The sequence below is a fragment of the Salvelinus namaycush genome, chromosome 11, assembly GCF_016432855.1.
Source record: "Salvelinus namaycush isolate Seneca chromosome 11, SaNama_1.0, whole genome shotgun sequence".
NCBI lineage: Eukaryota > Metazoa > Chordata > Actinopteri > Salmoniformes > Salmonidae > Salvelinus > Salvelinus namaycush.
This window is the reverse complement of record NC_052317.1, coordinates 34,157,428-34,165,052: the sequence shown is the minus strand read 5'-3', so window position 1 is coordinate 34,165,052 and position 7,625 is coordinate 34,157,428. Positions and strand designations below refer to the sequence as shown.

At 42.9% G+C, this 7,625-nt stretch overlaps 1 pseudogene; it reads left to right on the top strand.

The window, feature by feature from the left end:
- Positions 1-2,117: 2,117 nt before the first annotated feature.
- Positions 2,118-6,099, top strand: LOC120055632 (annotated as a pseudogene).
- Positions 6,100-7,625: the final 1,526 nt, after the last annotated feature.

Sequence of the window (7,625 nt, the reverse complement as noted above, 5' to 3'; positions counted from 1 at the left end):
TTGAATTTACGAAATGTAGAGAGATTATTTTAGGAAAGGGAATCACATAAACAGAGTATAAAGTCTAAAATGTTGTTCTAAATGTTACTGACAAAATAAAGGAAACACCAATTTAGTGTCTTAATAGGGCGTTGGGCTACGATGAGTTGCCAAAACAGATTCAATGTGCCTTGGCAAAGATTCTACAAGTGTTGGAGGGATGCGATACCATTATTCCACAAGAAATTTCATCATTTGGTGTTTTGTTGATGGTGGTGGAAAAAGCTGTCTCAGGGACCGCTCCAGAATCTCCTGTAACAATCTCCCATAAGATTGTGTGACTGAGACGGCCAATGCATATCGTGAAACATCAGCAAGTTAAGCAGTCTTCGTCACTAAAGCCACTGCCAAACGTGCACCAACAATCACCCCTCTTTCAAAGTCACTTGAGATCTCTTCTAGCCATGGTAGCCAAAATAATGGGCAACTGGGCCTGCCCAGCATTTTTATACATGACCCTAAGCATGATGGGATGTTAATTCCACACCTGTGTGGAAGCACCTGCTTTCAATATACTTTGAATTCCTCATTTACTCAAGTGTTACCTTTATTTGGGCATTTACCTGTATGTATACTATCAATACTGGATGAAGTGCCATCTTCTCTGTGTGATATACAGTAACCATATATTTAGATGTGAAAAGATAAACACCTGAGGAATTAAGTGAGTAAATGAAAGAGAAGGACAGAGACACTGAGTGATAAGTGTCCACCTGGCCGTGCTGCTGCTCCAGTTTCAACTGTTCTGCCTGCGGCTATGGAACCCTGACCTGTTCACCGGACGTGTTACCTGTCCCAGACCTGCTGTTTTCAACTCTCTAGAGAGCAGGAGTGGTAGAGATTCTCTTAATGATCGGCTATGAAAAGCCAACTGACATTTACTCCTGAGGTGCTGACTTGCTGCATCCTCGACAACTACTGTGATTATTATTATTTGACCATGCTGGTCATTTATGAACATTTGAACATCTTGGCCATGTTCTGTTATAATCTCCACCCGGCACAGTCAGAAGAGGACTGGCCACCCCTCATAGCCTGGTTCCTCTCTAGGTTTCTTCCTAGGTTTTGGCCATTCTAGGGAGTTTTTCCTAGCCACCGTGCTTCTACACTTGCATTGCTTGCTGTTTGGGGTTTTAGGCTGGGTTTCTGTACAGCACTTTGAGATATCAGCTGATGTAAGAAGGGCTATATAAATACATTTGATTTGATTTTAATTTGATTTGATAACATGGTGGGTGAGAGGAGGAGGGGGGTATGTTGAACATCAGGAGGGAAATAGCACGTGAAAGATGGTCTCAGTGGAGTTGCTCCCCCACTCCATCTTTCTTTCTCACTACCTCCTGGATTGTACATCCTCCCCTGCTCCCCCACTAACAATATTCTCCTCTTCATCCTCCTCTTCATAAGCTTTTCTGGTAGCCAATGCCAAGATTCCTCACAGGTGCCCTATCTTTACCTTTCTCAATTTATCCCTCCCTCCCTCCATTTTTCATTCTCTCTCTCAGGTCTTGTGCAATGATGAAGTAGATTGGAACACACCCAAATGTCTATTTGTCCTTGCCATCCTGCCCCCTACTGCCGCAGTTGCAAACAAGCACAGAATCCACAGGAGAGACATCTGTGAGAACAGAGTGAGTGAGAGAGAGAGAGGAAGGGAAGGACAGACAGATCATGTGGGGGGAGTTAGAGGAAGTGACTGCATGTGTTCTGAATTTGGCTCCTGCTGCTGAACACTAATAACCCCAAAACCTCCTGGTTGTCAGTCCTACCTGACTCACCTCTGTTTTTATTACTGGGAGAATTCCTACATAGGGTCTACACTAGGTGGGATAGAGACTGCTGTCTTAGATCAGGGTGTTCGACCAAGTTCAACCAATTGAGGACCCTAATGATCCTGCTAAAAATCAGACACAACATCAACATCATTTAGGGCCAGAGTAAGCAAAGGACAGAATATCTATTGATTTAAAAGTCGTACACCTCTTTTGCTTGAGCATGTGTATCTATGTCTCTAAGTAACATTCCTCCATAATTGAATCAATCACAGATTTACATTCAAAACATAGCCAATTAAAAGCATGTATCCCAGGCTGGTTCATCCTTCCAACTTCGAGTCCACAGTGCCCCTAGTGCTGCTGCTCCTATAGGGGCCTCTAGGGGCCCAGGCCCAGAATGACACAGAACCGATCGTCCTGGAAGGGAAGTGTTTGGTGATCTGTGACTCCACTCCTAACTCTGAGCCAGCGGGAAATGCCCTGGGCATGTCAGTACGCTCAGGCACGGGCCGGGTGGCCATCTCTGCCACCCGCCAGACCAACCATGAGCCCACAGACATGAGCAACCGCCACCATGATCATCTACTTCGACCAGGTGAACAAATGCAAAGAAACATTGACCATATAAAGTATCACATCAGCAGGTGAAGTTGACTCATGCTTTCTGATTCTGATTAATGAATTCCCTTTGGTTGTTGATTGATTTTTCTTTGATTGATCATTGATGAATGATTGATTTCTATACCTTATCAAAAACATGAGCTGGCGCACACCCAGATAAAATTATTGTATGTAGAGGTGCTGACTAACGGCGAATAAACTATAAGCTATAAAATAAAGAGAGTCGCACACTATATAAACTCAGGAATAATTTTTTTTTGTAAAAATCCAAATAACTTCACAGATCTTCATTGTAAAGGGTTTAAACACTGTTTCCCATGCTTGTTCAATGAACCATAAACAATTAATGAACATGCAACTGTGGAACGTTCATTAAAACCTGTCTAGGACACACGTTCCGCTAGCGGAACCCCCCCACACATTCCACTGAAAAGGCAGCGCGGGAAATTCAAAAAATTTTTTTTGAAATATTTCACTTTCACACATTAACAAGTCCAATACAGCAAATGAAAGATAAACATCTTGTGAATCCAGCCAACAGTTCCAATTTTTAAAATGTTTTACAGCGAAAACACAACATATATTTATGTTAACTCACCACCAAATCCAAAAAAGCACAGACATTTTCTTCACAGCAAAGATAGCTTTCACAAAACCCACAAATAGAGATAAAATTTATCACTAACCTTTGAACATCTTCATCAGATGAGTCATATGACATCATGTTACACAATATATTTATGTTTTGTTCGATAATGTGCATATATATATATATATATATATATATATATATATATATATATATATTTATATATAAATAATCTCAGTTTACATTGGCGCGTTACGTGCAGTAATGTTTTGATTCCAAAACATCCGGTGATTTTGCAGAAATACTCATAATAAACATTGATAATGCAAGTGTTATTCACAGAATTAAAGATAAACTTATCCTCTATGCAACCGCTGTGTCAGATTTCAAAATAAACTTTACGGAAAAATAATAATCTGAGAACGGCGCTCAGAGCACAATCCAGCCAAAGAAATAGTCGCCATTTTGGCGTCAACAGAAGCTACAAAAACACTATAAATATGCACTTACCTTCGAATAACTTCATCAGAAGGCACTCCCAGGATTCCCAGTTCGGCAATAAATGACTGAAAAGTTCCACAAAGCCCATAATTTAGCCACTTGTTGTTAGCATGTTCAGCCCACGAATCCATTTTCATGACGCACGAGCAATCCCTCCAGACAAAAACTCAAAAAGTTCCGTTACAGGTCGTAGAAACAAGTCAAATGATGTATGCAATCCATATTTAGTATGTGTTTAACATTAATCATCAATAAGGATCCAACCGGAGAATTTCATTGTCTGAAGAAAGAGCATTGGAACGAGAGCACTCTCTCTCGCTCGCGCGCAAAATGGGACTGAGAATTTCTGAAGACCACTCAGTAAAATAGCTCCTATGAGCCCCTCCTTTATAGTAGAATCATATAACCAAAATCTAAAGACGGTGACATCTAGTGGAAGCCCTAGGAAGTGTTTGCTCATCCATAACTATAATGGGTATCATTTGGCACTGTTTTGAAAATCGAGTTCTCACTTCCTGTTTGGAAATCTTCTCAGGTTTTTGTCTGCCAAATGAGTTCTGTTATACTTACAGACATAATTCAAACAGTTTTAGAAACTTCAGAGTGTTTTCTATACAATAGTAATAATCATATGCATGTATTACCTTCTGGGGCAGAGTAGGAGGAAATTCAATTTGGGCACGCAATTTGTTCAAAGTGGAAACGCTGCCCCCTGTCCCGTTAAGACACTAACAGCTTACAGACGGTAGGCAATTAAGGTCACAGTTATGAAAACTTAGGACACTAAAGAGACCTTTCTACAGACCCAGGGTCCCTGCTCATCTGCGTGAACATGCCTTAGGCATGCTGCAAGGAGGCATGAGGACTGCAAATGTGGCCAGGGCAATAAATTGCAATGTCCGTACTGTGAGACGCCTAAGACAGCGCTACAGGGAGACAGGACGGACAGCTGATCATCCTCACAGTGGCAGACCACATGTAACAACACCTGCACAGGATTGGTACATCCGAACATCACACCTGCGGGACAGGTACAGGATGGCAACAACAACTGCCCGAATTACACCAGGAACGCACAATCCCTGCATCAGTGCTCAGACTGTCCGCAATAGGCTGAGAGAGGCTGGACTGAGGGCTTGTAGGCTTGTTGTAAGGCAGGTCCTCACCAGACATCACCGGCAACAACGTCGCCTATGGGCACAAACCCACCGCCACTGGACCAGACAGGACTGGCAAAAAGTGCTCTTCACTGATGAGTCACGGTTTTGTCTCACCAGGGGTGATGGTCGGATTCACGTTTATCGTCAAAGGAATGAGCGTTACACCGAGGCCTGTACTCTGGAGCGGGATCTATTTGGCGGTGGAGAGTCCGTCATGGTCTGGGGCGGTGTGTCACAGCATCATCGGACGGAGCTTGTTGTCATTGCAGGCAATCTCAACGCTGTGTGTTACAGGGAAGACATCCTCCTCCCTCGTGGTACCCTTCCTGCAGGCTCATCCTGACATGACCCTCCAGCATGACAATGCCACCAGCCATACTGCTTGTTCTGTGCGGGATTTCCTGCAAGACAGGAATGTCAGTGTTCTGCCATGGCCAGCAAAGAGCCCGGATCTCAATCCCATTGAGCACATCTGGGACCTGTTGGATGGGAGGGTGAGGGCTAGGGCCATTCCCCCCAGAAATGTCCGGGAACTTGCAGGTGCCTTGGTTGAAGAGTGAGGTAACATCTCACAGCAAGAACTGGCAAATCTGGTGCAGTCCATGAGTAGGAGATGCACTGCAGTACTTAATGCAGCTGGTGGCCACACCAGATACTGACTGTTACTTTTGATTTTGACCCCCCCTTTGTTCAGGGACACATTATTCCATTTATGTTAGTCACATGTCTGTGGAAATTGTTCAGTTTAAGACTCAGTTGTTGAATCTTGTTATGTTCATACAAATATTTACACATGTTAAGTTTGCTGAAAATAAACGCAGTTGACAGTGAGAGGACGTTTCTTTTTTTGCTGAGTTTATAAACTCCCAGTAAATGATTGGGTAAATCACCAACGTTTCGGCATCACTGTGCCTTCTTCAGGGTGATTTCTATACCACCACTCCCCATCTCTCTTATTCTCCTGTATTAGTTCTCTCCCTTTCTCTTCTTACCTCAGATCCTGGTGAATGTGGGCAATCACTTTGACCAGGAGGGCAGTGTCTTCCTAGCCCCCTGGAGGGGAGTCTACAGCTTCAACTTCCATGTTGTGAAGGCCTATAACAGACAAACTATCCAAGTGAGATACACACCACACATACATCATATGTAGCAATCACACATGTCTCACATACGGTTAGTTATTTGGCATTGAGACTCTGTGGTTCTTCTTCCCCAGGTTAGTCTGATGGTGAATGGGTGGCCAATGATCTCAGCCTTCGCTGGGGACCAGAATGTGACGCGGGAGGCAGCCACCAACGAAGGCCTGGTCATCATGGAGAGGGGAGACAAGACCTACCTCAAACTGGAGAGGGGAAACCTGATGGGCGACTGGAAGTATTTCACCTCTTCCGGCTTTTTGGTTTTTCCCTTATAGGGAGACAGTCAGCAGGAGGGAGAGGAGGACAGAGGGAAAGGACAGAGAGAAAAGGGGATGAGAGAGGACAGAGGGAAATACGGAGTGAAAGAGCGACAGGGTCGGAAAACGGTTAGACTGAGAAAGAGATAGGATTTCACGTCTAAGAGAGGCAATTATAGATGAGAGATGGAGCGAAACAGAAAGACGTAATGAACATTGATAGCTGCGGGTATGTGAATTGTCTCATACCGTGTCCAGTTTATGTGTAACTTGTCCTGTAGGATGGAGGATTGAGAGACTATTTTTGTTCAGATACCAGAGTTGATGATGAGCAGTATCTGCAATCAATTTGTAACTTTTTCATTTTCACTTTTAAAAGTAATAAGATAAGTAAATCATGTAGCCCTTAAAACATGGCAAGACCTGAATACAACATTCGATTGACATTTGGATCTCTGGTATTTTTACCTGTCAATCTGGCCAGCCCCATGGTTTCCTGTTTTGTTTAACCTGTTTTTCTTGTGATGGATTATATTCCCTATTGGCATGTATGTGTTTTGCGGAGTGAATACTTCTTATGAAGATTTTAAAAAGTCATATTAAAATTAATATATACATTAGCTCTTTAGAAGTCATTAGAAGTACTATGTGAATTAGATTATTATTTTTGTTTTATGCATGTTACATTGCATGTTACATTAGGTTACAGAGTATCAATATTCACTCTTGTGTTCTTCATTGAACCAGTATCATGACAGCTGTTTGTAAATATAGCTCTCACCACCAGAGTTGGCATGGTGGCAGGGCATTGGCAAGTGTGGAGAGCATTAGCATAGTGAATAACGGATACTCCTCATAGGGCTAACAGTCATGCACAAAGAGATGGAGGCTTTGGCGAGGACACAAGCACGTCCTCGCCGGACTCCTGTGGATCAAGTGTGGTGTGCTGTCACAACTAGTCAGTCACGCTTCCCTAGTTAGGGGTTCAGCAGCTAAACTGGTGAAACCCTATTGTATTTGTTAGCATTTATTATTATGGGTTCAGCAAGCATAGGCTGCTAAAGACCTATTTTTATTATTCCAGTTCATTATTATAATGTATATTTCCGTGAGATGGTAATGCCTACAAAGGTGCAACTTAACATGACGGTAAAGTCCCGTGTGCCACACCCTCTCTTGCAATTCCCTGCCAATTGGCCAGATGGTGGCACTATAACAAGCGATTAAAATACAAACTTTGGAAGCTCACACCCCTCACAACGTAACCTACAGTCATGAAATTCTGTACATAGGTCTCTTTCCTCACAATAAACACCTTTTCCTCAAGGACCCATAACGTCCGCCATGTTGGATTTTCTGCCATTTAGAATTTTGTGAAAAGCACTTAAAATTCTACCACTCTGGCACCGAATGACCAATCTAAAAGTAACTTGATACATGTCATGTATTGGCCAAGGTCTCTGAAAGCACATTTTTTCCAGACTATACTCAACCTATGCAAGCACATTCAGATCAACCCCACAGTGGCGCTATAACTGGCACAT